The following is a 15,919-nucleotide window of genomic DNA, read 5'->3' as shown; positions in this document are numbered from 1 at the left end:
GCGATGATATTGATTATTCATTCATGTGTTTATAATTTGTTAATTTTATTGATCATATGTATTTTGTGTATCTCGCACCTGTCGTACATAAACTTGCATTTTGTCAAAGTGGGCAAAAACCTTGCCCTTTCTTCTTGCCTTTATGTGTCCCAGTTTAATAACGAAACAAGCATTAATACATCTGTTAAGAGCCAGAAGGACATCAAATGTAGAAGTGTTGTGGACGAGTGGATACATCACCGGACTGCCAATCACAAGGTCCGTGGTTCAAGTCCCGCCCCGGCACTAATATCCTTTGGCAAGACATTGATCTACATTTGCCACACTCAACCCAGGTGATTTAAATGGGTACCTGGCAGGAATTAATTCCTTGAATTGCTAGAGGGCCGTAATGGCAACCGTGCTAAAGCCAGGGTAATAATCAGGAGCGCCTTCGGTGTCAAGTCGGACAGATACAAGCGCTATACAAGAACCCAATATTATTAACATTATTATTAACTCATATACACAGACTTAACGTCTTCCTGGTTCCAAACAGACATTTCATACTTTGTAGAGATGTTCATGAAGAAAAAACTAATTTCTGATTGATTGACTGGCTTTAATATAATGTTTATGATTACAACAGTTAAACTCATGTCTACTTGCAAATTGCCATTGATTTGTAGCCCTCAGATAACTGAAAAAGTCAAATCAAACTTGGGGTTATCATATGTAAAAAAATATCTACCGGTAAGTTATGTCCCTGGTAACAGGGAGTGTCATTTTCTAGTCGGATATGCAAGAGAAATGCATAGGTTATAGCCATTCAAGCTCTAGATGAATGTATCGTTGCACACTAGAAATATAATTATGCTTGATATTTGACTTGTACCAATTATAATAAATAATAATAATATGAACAATTTATATAGTGCTTGTGACATAAAAGTTTCAAAGCACTTTACACAAATCAAGACTACTTCAAGAAAAATCAATATTACTGATGGAATTAACATTACTATATTACATTATATTCTGCTTTTACATTTCTCTCTGAGCTAGCAAATATCAAGCCTTTTGAAATAGTTTCTTTCAATCAGAGACATCTCATTAAGGAAGGCCCTTGTTCCATTTCGGAAAGTGTTATCCGTCTGAAGTAACGGAAAAGCGTGAACAAGATATCCACTCCTCGTAGCCCCATGTGTTTCCTCTACGAATTGCGCTGCTCTCCAGATAACCTAGATATATTTCCCCCCACTCAATGCTCTGTTATGTAGCCAACTTTTCTCAGTATTAACAGCTCGGAGTAGAAAATAGCATGGAAGAAATAGAGATTACTCATTTACATTCACTTTTCAGTGAGAGCTAGTCAAAGTCGGTATGGAATCAGGACGTTTCCATTACCGACTACCCTTCTCCAAGCTTTGTAGACCTAGTCTGCAAGTTCAGACACTTTGTCTGATTCTATTTCATTAGTAAAGGGAACACTTGACAAATAACTGCAGAACAAGACTAGAATTCGACTTAAATTTGGATCCTTTCGAATGGAAATGGCGCTATATTTTATATTAAAATTCAATTATTTAGTGAAATAAACATGATTTCAGAGAGAAAACAGAATCTATTCACCAACATGTACATGACTATAAGGTGGTGCTTGAGGAGTGGTGTGCGAACCCTTTGTGGAGTAATTGATTTTTTCTTCTCGAAGGTCACTTCTTAATAACACAAGCTGCGTTTGACCATGACAAAGTGGATAAATATTAATGAGTTTATACTACAATCATAAGATTGCTAGAAATAATGAAAAAACTGTATAAATACTGGTATGTTCAGATATGACATGCAATGGTTAAACAGCCCTCCAAACCACAGCATTAAAAAAAAAACGTGTATCGGTAGATGAATGACCACTGCATGTGACAAAGGTCCTATATATATTTACATGTATATGTATTCACTTGGCTCTGTGTTACATAATTGATACAGAAATTTATCTGAACGATGCTTTATATGTACAATATTCACTTTCAAATTAATCAATTGCATTGGCATAAGAAAGGGATTCATGGTAACTAACTTAATATTCCATTTGCCTATATAGAGCCTGAAAGATGTGGCTATGTCATCGCTCAGAACCAAAAGGGCATTATAGCTGGTATTTTTCAACACAATGATATAACAACCTTGTGGCTTTCAACGGACGATGTTGTATGTCAAGCCAATTGAATTAGCAAATATTTATAGTAATCTTATGATGGTAGTATAAATTCATAAATGATCAACCAATCTGTCAGTCACCTAACAACTACGGGCAAACAGGAAGAAAAATCAAAATTAAATAAAATACGCCTCTGGTGTGTGGTTTTTGGAGACGAGGGCAGAAATTTTACAAATTTTTGCAGTGTAAATGCCCTCTCTCGAAATATCAGTTAGTGATTCCATTTTTTGGTCATGTGATTCTCTTCGCTTCTGTGTGATTGCATGCAGAGCAGCGATAAGTCAGGCATGCGCACTTCTTAAATATCGGAATGAGCAAATACCAACATATTTTAGGTTTTTTTTGGCTGTGTAAATGGGCCTATGGTGCGTCTTTTGTATGCCCTCACACACTATTCACAAAATCATTACAAATCTCGTTTTCCCTCTGTTTCTTTATTTGCAGGAAACTGTAAAGAAAGCTGTTCTACAAATCACATCAAGTTTTTTTCCTACAAGTACAAGGTAAGACAATGCAAGAATAATTAAGATTTCAGATGTGCTAAATACTATCTAAATAAGTACCGGTACTTGAGCCTTCATTCTAAATGATACATGTTTGTTAATGTAAAGGTCATTAATTTGAAGAACATTCAAAATTTGTATCACCAGTACATCTCCAATGGATTGAGTTTTTGTTACATATTTTAATAATACCTTTTCTTTTTATGAACTTATAATATGATGCATTTGACTATACATGGACAGCAGTGCTTTTTAGCGACAGATTGCTAGATTTCAGTCAGTGTGCTTTTCAAATGCGCCGCACCAGGAAAGTGCATTCCGAATCTTCATACATTATTTAGCCATTTTCATCTCCCTTGCTCAGACACCTCTTTGGCATTCCTCTCCCATTTTCTTCCTTCTCCTCTTGTGCAACGGGTAAATTGATGTAGACAGTGCCCGACAAACACGCGGGGGCCCCGGCAAAAGATGAGTCGCCGCACAAAGTACATGCCTGCCATATTTAATATTGGAAATGCATCACCGGCATTCTCGGCTATTGGAAGGGGGAGAAAGGAAAGCGGATGAATGCCTGCGTGCGTGGTGCGGGGTGATGGGCTAACGGGGGCATACCTCGCGGTACCATAAGGGCTGCCAATTACTAGCTGATGGGGAGCGAGCGAGCCAGCGCTGGGAAACCAGGAATTCATATCATCATTGACGGTTTCCATAAGGCCTGCCTGAGAATGCTGTTTTCATGGGAAGGTTTTCTGTACGAATGATCGAATGCTTATTATGAGCGTTTTCATTTAAACAAAAGAAAAATGAAAAATGGAATGAGTAGTTTACTATACCTGTAATTGTCTTTATGATTCTATTCAAAATGAGGAATCTCTGGGTCGCATTTCATCTCACTTCATTTTGGTAATTTTTTTTTATTTTTTATCTTTTAGCAATTTTGGTAATTTAGCAATACAAACTGCTTTGAAATCTTGATTGTAATCAAATAGAAAAGAGTTGTACCGGTAAGTAAAAAAAAGGAAAACAAAACAAAAGAACAAACAGACTCATGTAAATTTCCCATACTGTCAGTTTGTGTTACCCTCAGGCTACAGCTATATACAGAATGTTTTCTTCTTGATAAAAAATCCAATTTCCTGCAGGATTTATCCTCTTTAAGAAAACATTTACATTTTTGTAGGGGAAAAAAACACCTACTTGTATATGAAAGGGATCTCTGTTTCCATTAACCAGATCCAGTGGTTTTCCAAATTTATGGCAGTGATAAGCCCTGCCTGTGAAAATTAAAGTTTAATTATGCATTTCAATTACTCTTCATAAAATTTGCCAGATGTGTATAGCTCCACTCTTCCCCGAGTTCAAATCTCGACCTTTTTAGTTGTTGGCATGCATTAATATACTCCAAGCACTGTAAGCTGCATATTGAGCATAACTAGAGCACAAAGTATGTTATGAAGAGAAAGAGAGAGTGAGAGAAACAGAGAGAGAGAGAGAGAGAGAGAGAGAGAGAGGGAGAGAAAGGGAGGGAGAGAGATAGAAAGAGAGGGAGGGGAGAGATAGAGATTTAGATAGAGAGACAGAGAGATAGAGATAGAGAAAGAGAGAGATAGAGAGAGAGAGAGAGAGAGAGAGAGAGAGAGAGTTTAGATAGAGATAAGAGAGAGAGAGGGAAAGAGAAAGGACAAACGTACCATATGGTCTTAATCTATAATCAGAAATTATTATTTACGTGCAGGAATTATATTGTGCTTACTTTCAATAGTAATTAAATTTGCTGCAGTGAACAAAATTCATGAAATATAGATTTGCTTTATATCTATTGGCTAAGCCATGTACAGATGGAACTACAGAACCACAAACATCATGGGGACCGCACCCGTTGGCTATTCTAACTCTGATGAATATTTGAATACATTGATTATTTACTCTCCAGTGTTGCTACGGCACAGGAGAGGCAAAAAGATCATGGGAAAAGTACAAACAGAGTTCAAGTTAACTTCTGTATTCACTTGCTTATTATGTATTACAGCACTCATGAGGATATGATTCTACATGCATCGATTACCCTGAAACATTCATTACATTATGTTCAAGATATTTCAAAGTCTTGCAGTTGTGTACTTGTAAGTCTACTGATCTGACACATGTTCTGGCAGTATTTGCTCTCGGTTCGGGTAAGGTGGGGTTTACGGTTAGGTAAGCGATTTGATTTGTGTTAAGTGCAGGTCAGTGTTAAAATCATTAAACTCAGTGTTAGGTCCAGTGTTAGGTCCAGTGTTTATATTTGGTTAGTGTTAGAATCATTCTTAAAGGCCCGGTCACACAGAGGGGACGCATGGGGGACGCACGGCCGGCGCATGGAAAATTTGCAATTTTGGCCAGTGCGTTGTCGTGCGCCCAACTTTTGTCGAAGCTATACAGCTAGCTGACACCAAATGCTTAGCGCGCTGGACGCATACAGGGCGTATACAGGGCGCACACAGGGCGCACACAGGGCGCACACAGGGCGCACACAGAGCGCACATGAAAACAACTTCCACGAATGCACAGCGTGTTGCTAGCGCGCTGGACGAATGGTCCACGCATGCACCGCGTTCTACGACGCACGGCCAGCGCATTGGAAATCGGAAAAGAACGTGTGCCTAACTTTTGTCATAATTTTGGAAAAGCTAGCGAGCTGACACAAAATGCACGGCGTGTAGCTAGCGCGCTGTGCGTATACAGGGCGTGTGCTCCGCGTTTGTCTGGCGCTGGTCTAGCGCGCTCCACGCATGTCTGGCGCTGGTCTAGCGCGCTCCGGCGCATGTCTGGCGTGCCTTTGGCGTGTATATTCATGCGTCGAGCTCGGCGCACGTTTTTGAGCATGCTCAAAAAATCCTGACGCACACAGCGAATGACGACGCATGCATAGCGCTGGTCAGGCGCGCTCGACGAACGAGTAACGAATGATGACGCACGCCTAGCGAACGACAACGCACTGGCCCAAATTGCAAATTTCCAATGCGCTGGCCGTGCGTTCCCCATGCGTCCTCCCTGTGTGACCGGGCCTTTACAGTTATAGGTCCAGTGTATACCCAATTCATATTTGCTTGCTTCAATTAAGCTTTGTGTGCTTTAATGTACTACTTTAGTTCTCAAATTCACCTATAGAGACAGTAAACTGAGAGATAGAAGGGCTTTAGTTCAATGTCAAATTATATGTAGTCCCAAACAGACGTTTTTGTGATGGTGTATCTATTGAATGTTATCTTCATAAGATGTTAATGTAGGGGACATGCAAGTGTGCAGACACACATCCTTAAAGACTGTGGCATGTTGAGGTCTTAATTGTCCTAGGCAATAGGCAACATTTTATGAGTTTGTACATGCAAACCAGAGGCAGCTCCAGGAGTCTGTCAGCAATTGGGGACAAAGGTTGGGAAGAGTAACATATAGATAGCAACTATCTTGTACTTCAATTCTCTGGACGTTTTCTCATCTTGGAATGGCTTATAAATGCAAAAGAATTGTTTTAACATCCTTATCCTGGTATAGACTTGCTTAAAGTCACCATGAATTTTAATACTTAAAGATATCAGAAAAATGACAACAATCCTCATCTTCAGTTGTTTCTATGAAAATCCTATCACTTACCATCCTTTTGGCAGACCTTGAAATGTGCCAAAGTAATTTCCAAGAATTAAAGGAAATGAAGATAACTTGCAAGTATTTTAGTAACAAGAAAGTTCATCGTGATCTATTATTTTTTCAGGCGTTGAGAAGATTCTGAAGATTTTTTCTCTCGTTGGCACTTTTTAGGTCAGACCCTGTGCTGCACCAGTCTTCATCCTATGGTTCACTCCATTTAGTGATGGCCTATCCCAGTATTTTTGTCTTCTTGTTCTTTTTTTTTAGGGGGGGGGATGGGGCTGGTTTTTGAATGACAGTGATGGATTAGGCCAGCATATCTGACTACCGACTACCATTGTATGGTTGACGCCATGTGTTGATGTCCTGTCACAGTAGGTTGGGGGCAGACGTGATGGGCCAGGCCAGCTTTGTGCTTCCCTCGACCACTGTCCTGTGGATGACTCTCTGTCCTGATGGTGTCTTTTTGGGGGGAGGAAGAGAGATAGAAATAAAGAAAGAGAGAGAGAGAGAGAGAGAGAGAGAGAGGAGGGAGAGGGGGAGGGGGGGGGGGGAGGGGGAGGAAGGGCATAGGAAAGGGCATAGGGAAGGGAGATGAGGTAACGTTTGCAATGATTAAACCTCCTGTGCTGCTCCAACCACCATTCTACTGTTCACTCCTTATGAAGGCCTGTCACTGTAGGTTAAGGGAGAAGAGAGAGAAAGAGAGAGAGAGAGAGAGAGGGGGGGGGGGAGTTGGTTGAAGGGGGGGGGGATATGAGTTGGTGTGATGGGCCAGTGCTTCTCCCAACCACTAATCCTGAAGATGACTTCCTGTACTGATGTTGGCCTTTTTCAGGGGTGGGGGGGGGGGGGGGGGTTGGTGGGGTTCGAGGGATGGGGTTAAGTTTGCAATGATTGGTTCATGTAGACCCTGTGCTTCTCCGACCGTCATCCTACGGTTGACTCCTCGTCCTGATGGCCTGTCACAGTAGGTGTGAAGTAGCCTTCTCACCTCACTGCTTAGATTAATGGCTTTATGATAGGTCCCCTAATAATCTAGAAGTCATTATCTCCTGATACTGAGGGTCACTTTACGGGCACTCGTTAAATGCATCTTCAGGGCTGAATCAAAAACGCTTCACAGTTGTTTTTTGTGTGTGGATAAAGAAGATACGCAGAGGTGTGTTGCTTTTTCTTGTAATGGCTTCATCAGCAAACATCTGCCTGGTATTGACCTGAAAGAAATGGCCATAAGTACAGTATGTAGGCACTATTTTGGTATAACCCATAATTATTATACTTCTGTTGAGTGGCAGAAAGCATCCACTCATTATTTATGCCCTTTCGGCTCTCAGTACATAATATTTCTTATCGTAAAGGATGGGGTGTGTTGTTTGCTCCATGTTTACTCCATCATTAAAGATATGTCCAAGTTTGTAGTTCAGATCAATAGTTGTAGAGTTTAATATCTAGCCTATGTAAGACTGTAAGTATTTGTCAGATACAAAATTTGAAGCACTGATGCATGACCCTTCTTTTACACTTTACAATTTGTAGTATACAATACATTTATGTTCCATGTGTTGGTACATTTTTTAAATGTGTTCTCTTTGATATACTAATCAAATCTGCTGTTTCCTTTAATGTAATGCATTCGTGTATCAAGCTATGATGAGTATAGCAGGGAAATGAAACTTTTTATCATTGATTTTGCTGCATATGGTATTAATGACCCATGAAAAGTCGGACCCTTAATTACTCTTGTTTCTGATATGTTCAGATACTTGCCAAGGCATCTGCAGCTGCTGCCGGGACTGTAGCTTTACGAAACTGCATGTATGTCTTACTCCATCAGATTTGTAAAGGAGAACAAGGATATGAATTATTACACTTAATTATCCTAGCAACCAGCATCGGATTTTGAATAGATGCAGGTGGCATTGTGAATGCGGAGTAGAAAAAGTTTCGGTAAGGCATGCAAGGATGGAAGACGCTCGATCAATCGAGGATGAAAACTGAAACTGGAATACGATAGATACCTTCCATAGTAATATGAATTACTGGCTTCTCTCTCTCTCTCTCTTTCTCTCTTTCTCTCTTTCTCTCTTTCTCTCACTCTCTCTGTCTGCCCCTCTCTCTGTCTCTCTGTCTCTCTCTCTGTGTCTCTCTCTTTCCCTCTCTCTCCCTCTCTATGTCTCTGTATCTCTGTCTATCTCTGTCTCTCTGTCTCTGTCTCTCACTCTTAATCTCTCTCTCTCTCTTGATCTTGATCTTGAAGTCATCCTGTCTTGATATAGCAAGTCTTCCATTGAAAACAGGAAACTTGTACAGTTTGTATATATATATATATATATAGCGAAAAACAAATACAGCATACTAGCCAGAGCAGTTGATAAAAGGAAATCCCTGATGCAAGGTATTCTACAACCTTGTGTTTGTGTGGTAATAAAACCAATATTGAGTTCTAACAGGATAATCAGATATTCTGGAAATCTGTGGTTTTGTGCATTACAGAGGTAGTTGCTTTGAATACCTCACATGAAAGGTTCTGAATTAGTATGAATTTTTATTTGTGCAGCTCTTTAGATATTGCGGTTCATACAGTTAAGGCGCAATCCAACCCTTGTAAGTTGTAATAAGTTAATTTGTACGAAAGCAGAAATATAAGATACACAGAGTGGAGAATCGACAAAATAAACTGAAAAGTCTGACATGAAAATAGAGAGCAATTCCTTCTGGTGATAAATGGCATGAAGTTAATTTCCTTTGGTAGCTAAAAGTGAAGGGATCAAGTCCCATACAAAGCCAAAGGTATCATAACAGTTTGGAATGGCTGATCTAGTATCTCATATTTCTTTTTTATTTTAAAATATATTTAGGTTCTGATAGTACTAACACATTCTCACATACCTAGAAATCCCATACAGGCAATGGAGAAAAATAAGGGGATAATAAAATGCATGTAAATGTGAGCGTCAATTTTGTATGTGGAGGAAATGGGTGGCATAATATTTTGTATTCATTCATGTAGCCAAGTGTATAATGTATTGGAATTTAATTCCACTACTGTGAATTTGTACATTGGCCATGTCGAGAGCAAAGTTTATCGGCAAGACCTTGATCTTGCCAATGTGATCACGTAGCTTGTTGGTCTACAGATTCAGACGCTATTCATCTCATGGATGAACTTTGTAACATTCAATTCAATACAATTTCAATTCAACTTCAATTTATTTTCCAATATTGGAAACTTGTTTTGCTCACATTTTACAAACGTACAAAGAATCAAAATAAATTTACATACATCATATATCATATACCTTGACATAGAAATTCTTCAGAACATTGCTATACAGAAATGTTCTTACGTACATGGCAATGTATGCAGTATACATAGTGCATAAAGAAAAGAAACTGTCATAAAGTGGGTTTTGCCAGAAGCCTCTGCAGTTGATGTTTGTTGTGCTTGAATATGACTCCAAAATCAAATTCAACTAGACTTTCAACTAATTTGAATTGGACATTTAGAACTTTTGTAGTATTTTGTTGGTGCTTTATGATTAGAACTTGTTCAGGCAGCTATTAAGATGACCAAGTGACTACTTTAGTGGAGTACAAAATGCTGATATTACTGTTTCAGTGTTGATGCTGAATCCCCCCTGAACAAAACAACAGAACAAACAAATCAAGAAAGCGAGCAAACAAACAAACAAACAAACAAACGAACAAACAAACAAACAGACAAACAAACAAACAAACAGACAATCAAACAGACCAACCTAAATTGTAATAATTAATAATTATAAAAATAAAAAATGACATGTTTTTAGGCATCAACACATCATATGGTATGTACCAGTAGATGAGGAGGATATATCAATCATACTATCTGTTTGCATTTTATTATTTTCTATTTTTAGAAGAGCATTTCATTAAGAGTAGCTGGAACCATATGTTGACGATTACTTCACAATCTTCAGTATCATTGACTTTTTGACCTTTTGTTTGTGAAAAGATAATTTTCATGAGTTTTTTTCCTGGCAATGTATGAGTAATGCCAGACAAAGTCCAAGAATCATGCATTACACAATCAAGATATATAGCACATTTAAATTTTGATTTGTCATTAATTGATATTGATATCATGTACAATGTCACTTTCATTTCAGGTCTGTGGTAAGTTAGAATTAAAACCAAACCCTTTTTTAAAGGTACTATGTCCCATTTGCAGGCCAAAAAAATGAAAAAGTTAAATTCCAACTGCATTTGAAAGATAATACTAATTTAGAACTTCCCTAAAAAAGGTGGGGCTTGAAAATGTCTTCAAGTGGGAAAATAACAACTATTAGTTGTCAAATCGACTTTAGGGCTATAGAGCCCAAAAGTAATAGTCTTGATTTTCAGACAATTGTACCGAATGGTCATACGTTTTATGCTGCGCAAAGATTCAATCAGTTTAATCTTGGCCATCACAAGAAGTGGATTATGGATGTAGACAAATCCTGTACAGCTCATATTATGTATGTTATTACCAAAGAAGAAAAAAACCTATCGGTCACTCAATAGTGTCTGACAGTGAAGTCTAGCAAGTAAACGGGTTTCCTTGCATAATTTAAATATTAGGACAGCACTAACATTTAAATTTCACAGATAGGACATACATGACATATTCATAATTCCTGCAAAGTTCTACAGAATTTGAGGTTGTCTGCAAAAGGGACATAGTATCTTTAAAACCCTTTTTCAGCAATTTTACAATTTTGAAAATGTTGAACATTCATTAAATTTAAAAAAAACACAACATTTTATTAATTAACACAATTTAAATCAACATCCAAACCACATTTCTTTCAGGAATTATTACTCTTTTATTTGTAGTCAATACTTTTTATGGATAAAGTTTGGTACCTAGATGTGAACTGCTGTGTATTTGAAAATTTTAAAACCAAGATCTAGTGAGAATTTGCATAGATCCATAGTGAGAATTTGCATAGATGCATGTGTTGTGCATCTTGCATTATCCTCTCATAGGGAAATAAGAAATGAGGATGAAGATGAGGAGGATTCTTCAAAAGAAAAAAGAAGAGGATTCTTAATAAAAAAAAGAGGAAAACTGCCTGTTTCTTTGGTGTGTAGACTTGTTGCAAACAAACCCCCAATGGCTGAAGGAAAATGAAGCGCTTTGGCTGTGTCTCTGTTATCATGAACTCTCACATTTCTGGAACCGACTGCAATATTTGAATTGATGATTTACTGTCAGTAGCAACAGTGAGAAGAGCCGAAGAGAGTGCGGCGGTGCATTTACTTGGTCTTATCATCATGAATAACGATGTGGCAGTTTGCAGCCGCAAATGCCGGGGAAGGTAGTAGTATTTAGGGTAAATGTAAAAATATGTAAAAATATAAAATCATGTTTTTACAAAGAATGGTGAAAATGGGGGAGGAATACGGAGGATGGACTAGAAAGAAGTGTAAAACAATATAAAAATTAATAAAAGAATGTGGTGGCAGATAATAATATTTAAAGAATTATGATCAGAAGTGTCTTGTGATTTTATCACCAGTGTAGAAAGCGGTTGTTGACTTTAAAGATTGAGATGGAAATTCAGCATGGAGCATTTAATGAAGGACCTAATGAGATACAAACCCACTTGAAGAACAAATTAATTTACAGGGATTATTTTTATAATAATATTTTGAATTTTGTGTCAATTTATAGCTATTGAAATGGAGTTTCAAAAAGTTTTTTTTAATAGAGCATAAAAATAACTTTCCTGTTAAGTTTTCTTTACTATACATGTGTGACTAGTTGTCAACTTACATGTACTATGTAATGCAGCCTACATGTATGCAATCAGTTGACAGCTAGCTTTGGAAGGTTTCATGAAAATGGGCTCAGTTGATTATCTGCCCATTGCATGGACTGATGGAGTGCAGTAGTCTTTGCATAATAGGATGACAGATAATGACCGGGTATGGTACTCCTGTTAATGACAGAATAGGATTAGAACAAACGACTCTTATTTATGGCACAGAAACTTTCTCCCTTTAATCAGGTACTACCATTTGACCAGTAGCAGCCCATGGAATTATTGCTTGGAGGTGCGTAAGTGGGTTGGATATTAAAAAGGTTACTTGAGGTCATGCATTTCAGCCAGGAGTGGGTACTACATGTAGCTGTTTTGAAGGGTTGTATATTAATGGTAATCTGTGCTTGATATATTTAGAACAAGATGCGTGGGTCATGGAAGCTATAATATGTCAGTTAGATATTTGTGGAATCCATCTTGTTTGCTAATAATAATGGCTGAAGAGGAGCAGAGAAAAGGGTAGAGTGCATTTTTGTCTGTTTGGAGCCAGAAGGGCATTAACTCCTATCACTTTGCACAGAGGTAATGGCATTCTGGTTCCTAACAGAGTATAGCACAATTTAAAGAAAATGTGTGTTTCTCACTGCATGCACATGGTGAGCAACTCTTGCATGTTTTGATGAAAATATGTTTATATTATTATCAGGATTTTAAATCAACATGGACATTCAATGGCTTTAGAAAGCTATAGCTTAAAGCCTGTCTGCACTAGTTTGGTAAGGGGGGATTAGACCAACCTGCAAGGTCACTGACAGGTGGTTATCTCATCAAATCAGCTCTCAATTAACATAAGAAAAAGGGGATCATGGGGGACCAACAGGCACCGATTAGGCATTGTTTGCATATAGAGGGCGCAAGTATCTATAAGTAGTGCAGTGGGGCTTCAACTAAAATGGATATACAGTTAACAATTGAATTATTCCAAGTTTTGTAACTTTAAGTGTGTGAAAAATTGCTTTGTCCTGATTACTTGAGAATGTGACATACCGGTATTATAGCTTACATCTAACAGCATTCAGCAAAGGCCCTAAATTCATCCAGTCCACCTTTAATGTTTGACTTACGAAAAAACCCAAATTACAAGGGGTATGAATAATTAAGTTGTTTAAGGAGAGGAGATGCAAGGAAAAGAAAGCCAGTGAAACCAATGAATAGGAAAAGAGTATTTAAAGTTGATGATGTGTAGAAGCAAGGAGATGCAAGAAAACAATTATATAATTACAAATTTCATATGTAATTCCATAAAGGCATAATTTTCCAGCTATTAGTTTATGATCATCGTAATATGGTATATTTATTAAAAACCTGTCTTGGAGCTGTAAAGCTGCATTGTACAAATTGTTTACAGGTTTTAAAAAAAGAATGAAAGAAAAAAAGAAAGAAGATACCCCCCCCCCTCTTAATTAGGGGGGGGGGGTGGTCATCAAAAATGGAATGAGCATGTACTAAGCAGCTTTATGAACAGCTGGAGTAAAGTCTAGTTATGTAATGTACACATATAAGGAAAGAGCAAAGAGAATGAAAAGATAAGAAAAACAAGGATAAGATTAATGTTTACTCATCTTCCTTTTATGATCTTGTTATATTTTATAAAATTACATGCATATTGTAAAGCACATTGAAATGTCAACCGACATGAAATGTGCTATAAAAGAACAAAGAACTAATTTTATTATATGATCATGGTAGAAGTAAGTAAGGATGATCATGAATAATTCACCAGCATGCTAGGTATTTTTTCTTTATTTCCTTTTGGATTTGTGATATTTGCAAGCTACCGTAGATGTAAATGTCAAGCAGGCCAAGCAAAGAGAGAGAGAGAGAGAGAGAGAGAGATGTTGTAAGGCCTAGTTTGGATAGCAAGCAAATGACATGAAATGCGCGATAAAAGAACAAAGTATTATCATTATTAATATATGATCATGAAGGAAATAATTTACCAGCATGCTACATATTTTTTCTTTTTTTTCCTTTCGGATTTGTGATATTTGCAAGCCAGATGTAAATGTCAAACAGGCTAAGCAAAGAGAGAGAGAGATGGTGTAAGGCCTAGTTTGGATAGCAAGCACACATTTTTCGATTGTCAGGCTATTGTGCGGGGAAACCAGGGGGAGATGCGATGTGACACTTTTCACACATTGTGCAAAACATGTATACACGGCCTGCCTGCCTGCCAGCCAGCCAGCCGTAGACCATATTCAATGTAGAATAGATGAATATATATTTGGCATTTGCCTAACCCAGATTGTGTGGGATAATGCAGAGTGGGTGCTGCTCCCCGCCCGATATGATATGCGGCAAGAACACGATATGTAAAAGAAAAAGGAGTGGGCAGATTTACTTGCTTAATGCACCTTCCCCCCCCCCCCCCCCCCCCCCCCCCCCAACGAAAAAGTAGCATTTTGTTTTCTCTGATTACCTCAATGATATTTACTCACCAGGCCAGCCTGAAAATATTCAATCAAAAGGATAATCATTTTGTGTACCTGTATGTAAAATTAAAAAGTAAGTAATTTTAATTTCTATGAACTTTAAAAAAAGACTATGTAGAAACACATTAACAAAAATTGCTGTGAATCTTTACCTATGTAACTCGGAGGAGCAAAATATTACTTTATTGCATTTTATGTAACAATTTGATTTGATCATAGACATCAGAGTCAAGATAACATTAAATGATTTGATACGATTGGTTTCTTATTAAAGTGATTGAATAAAATATTTAATAAAGTTAATTTCTTATTAAAATGGTTAAATAGATTATTTAATTACATTAATTTCATATTAAATTAGTTAAAGAAGTTATTTAATAAAATTAATTTCATATTAAAATGGTTTGTATGAAGTAACTCTCATGCATTATACTCATATTCAATTTTCCCCTTTTTTGGTCCTCGATATAACCTTTCGTTCTAGTAGAATTAAGAATTGTTTATCTTTATTGAAATCTAAGAAAGTGTAATGATCTTCTAGAGGCATGAGAATTGTTGTGCTAATTTTTCATAAGGCTTCTCCTTTTGTATTCAGGACACATTTAAGTGGATGTCAACCGAAAGGAAAGAGCTCTTAACAAATTGTATAATTGTAACAAAGGTTTTTTCACTGTGCCCCACTTTTGATTAGAACAATTTGTTTAAATCTCTTTGTTGCAACATGTTATGGCATCAAAACCACATAATTGTGACAACAATATTTGTCTGTCTTACATTACCTTTCTTCAAAACTAGTTTTAAATGCTTCTCTAATCTTTCTCTGTTACAAGAAAATCATGTTATTCTTTAATCCTTGATTTTAATTGATTTTTCTTGACTGAAAGTGATCCCTGTATGCCACTATTCATGTATTTTTTTTTATCATGTGGAACATAATTATCCGCATTCAAGGACTGACTGAATGGCTCTTCTCGTGCAAAGCAAGTCTGTTTGTTCTATGCCTGCCTGGAGAAAAAAAATATTTATACATCATTTTGCATGGCTTGAAAAATGCAATGTATACCTGTAATCAAGGCCTAGACTCAAGTAACAATGAGGTAGCTACCTTTAGCTATTGTCATTAATTGTTTGTACACTAGAGTATGGTAATTGCTTGTTTAATATCAACTCCTTTTTTATTCAGGTCATTGCGACTGAGATGTAGTTATTGTTATTGTAGTTATTGAATGTATGACGATCCATAACAAAGCTCATGGAAATGATTGAAATTTGTAAAGAGTGGTCATGAAAGCTTATCTAATT

At 37.3% G+C, this 15,919-nt stretch overlaps 1 protein-coding gene across 1 annotated transcript in view; it reads left to right on the top strand.

Annotated features, from left to right (window-relative positions):
* The first annotated feature begins 2,635 nt into the window (after positions 1-2,635).
* LOC576243 (neurogenic protein mastermind) overlaps positions 2,636-15,919 on the top strand; it is a 71,081-nt gene continuing 57,797 nt past the window's right edge. Inside the window, 1 exon segment of the mRNA XM_030974321.1 lies at positions 2,636-2,706. The gene's annotated coding sequence lies outside the window, so the exon portion shown is untranslated.

The sequence above is a fragment of the Strongylocentrotus purpuratus genome, unplaced genomic scaffold (assembly GCF_000002235.5).
Source record: "Strongylocentrotus purpuratus isolate Spur 01 unplaced genomic scaffold, Spur_5.0 spur5_scaffold_7, whole genome shotgun sequence".
Lineage (NCBI taxonomy): Eukaryota > Metazoa > Echinodermata > Echinoidea > Camarodonta > Strongylocentrotidae > Strongylocentrotus > Strongylocentrotus purpuratus.
This window is presented reverse-complemented; position numbering and strand designations above follow the sequence as displayed.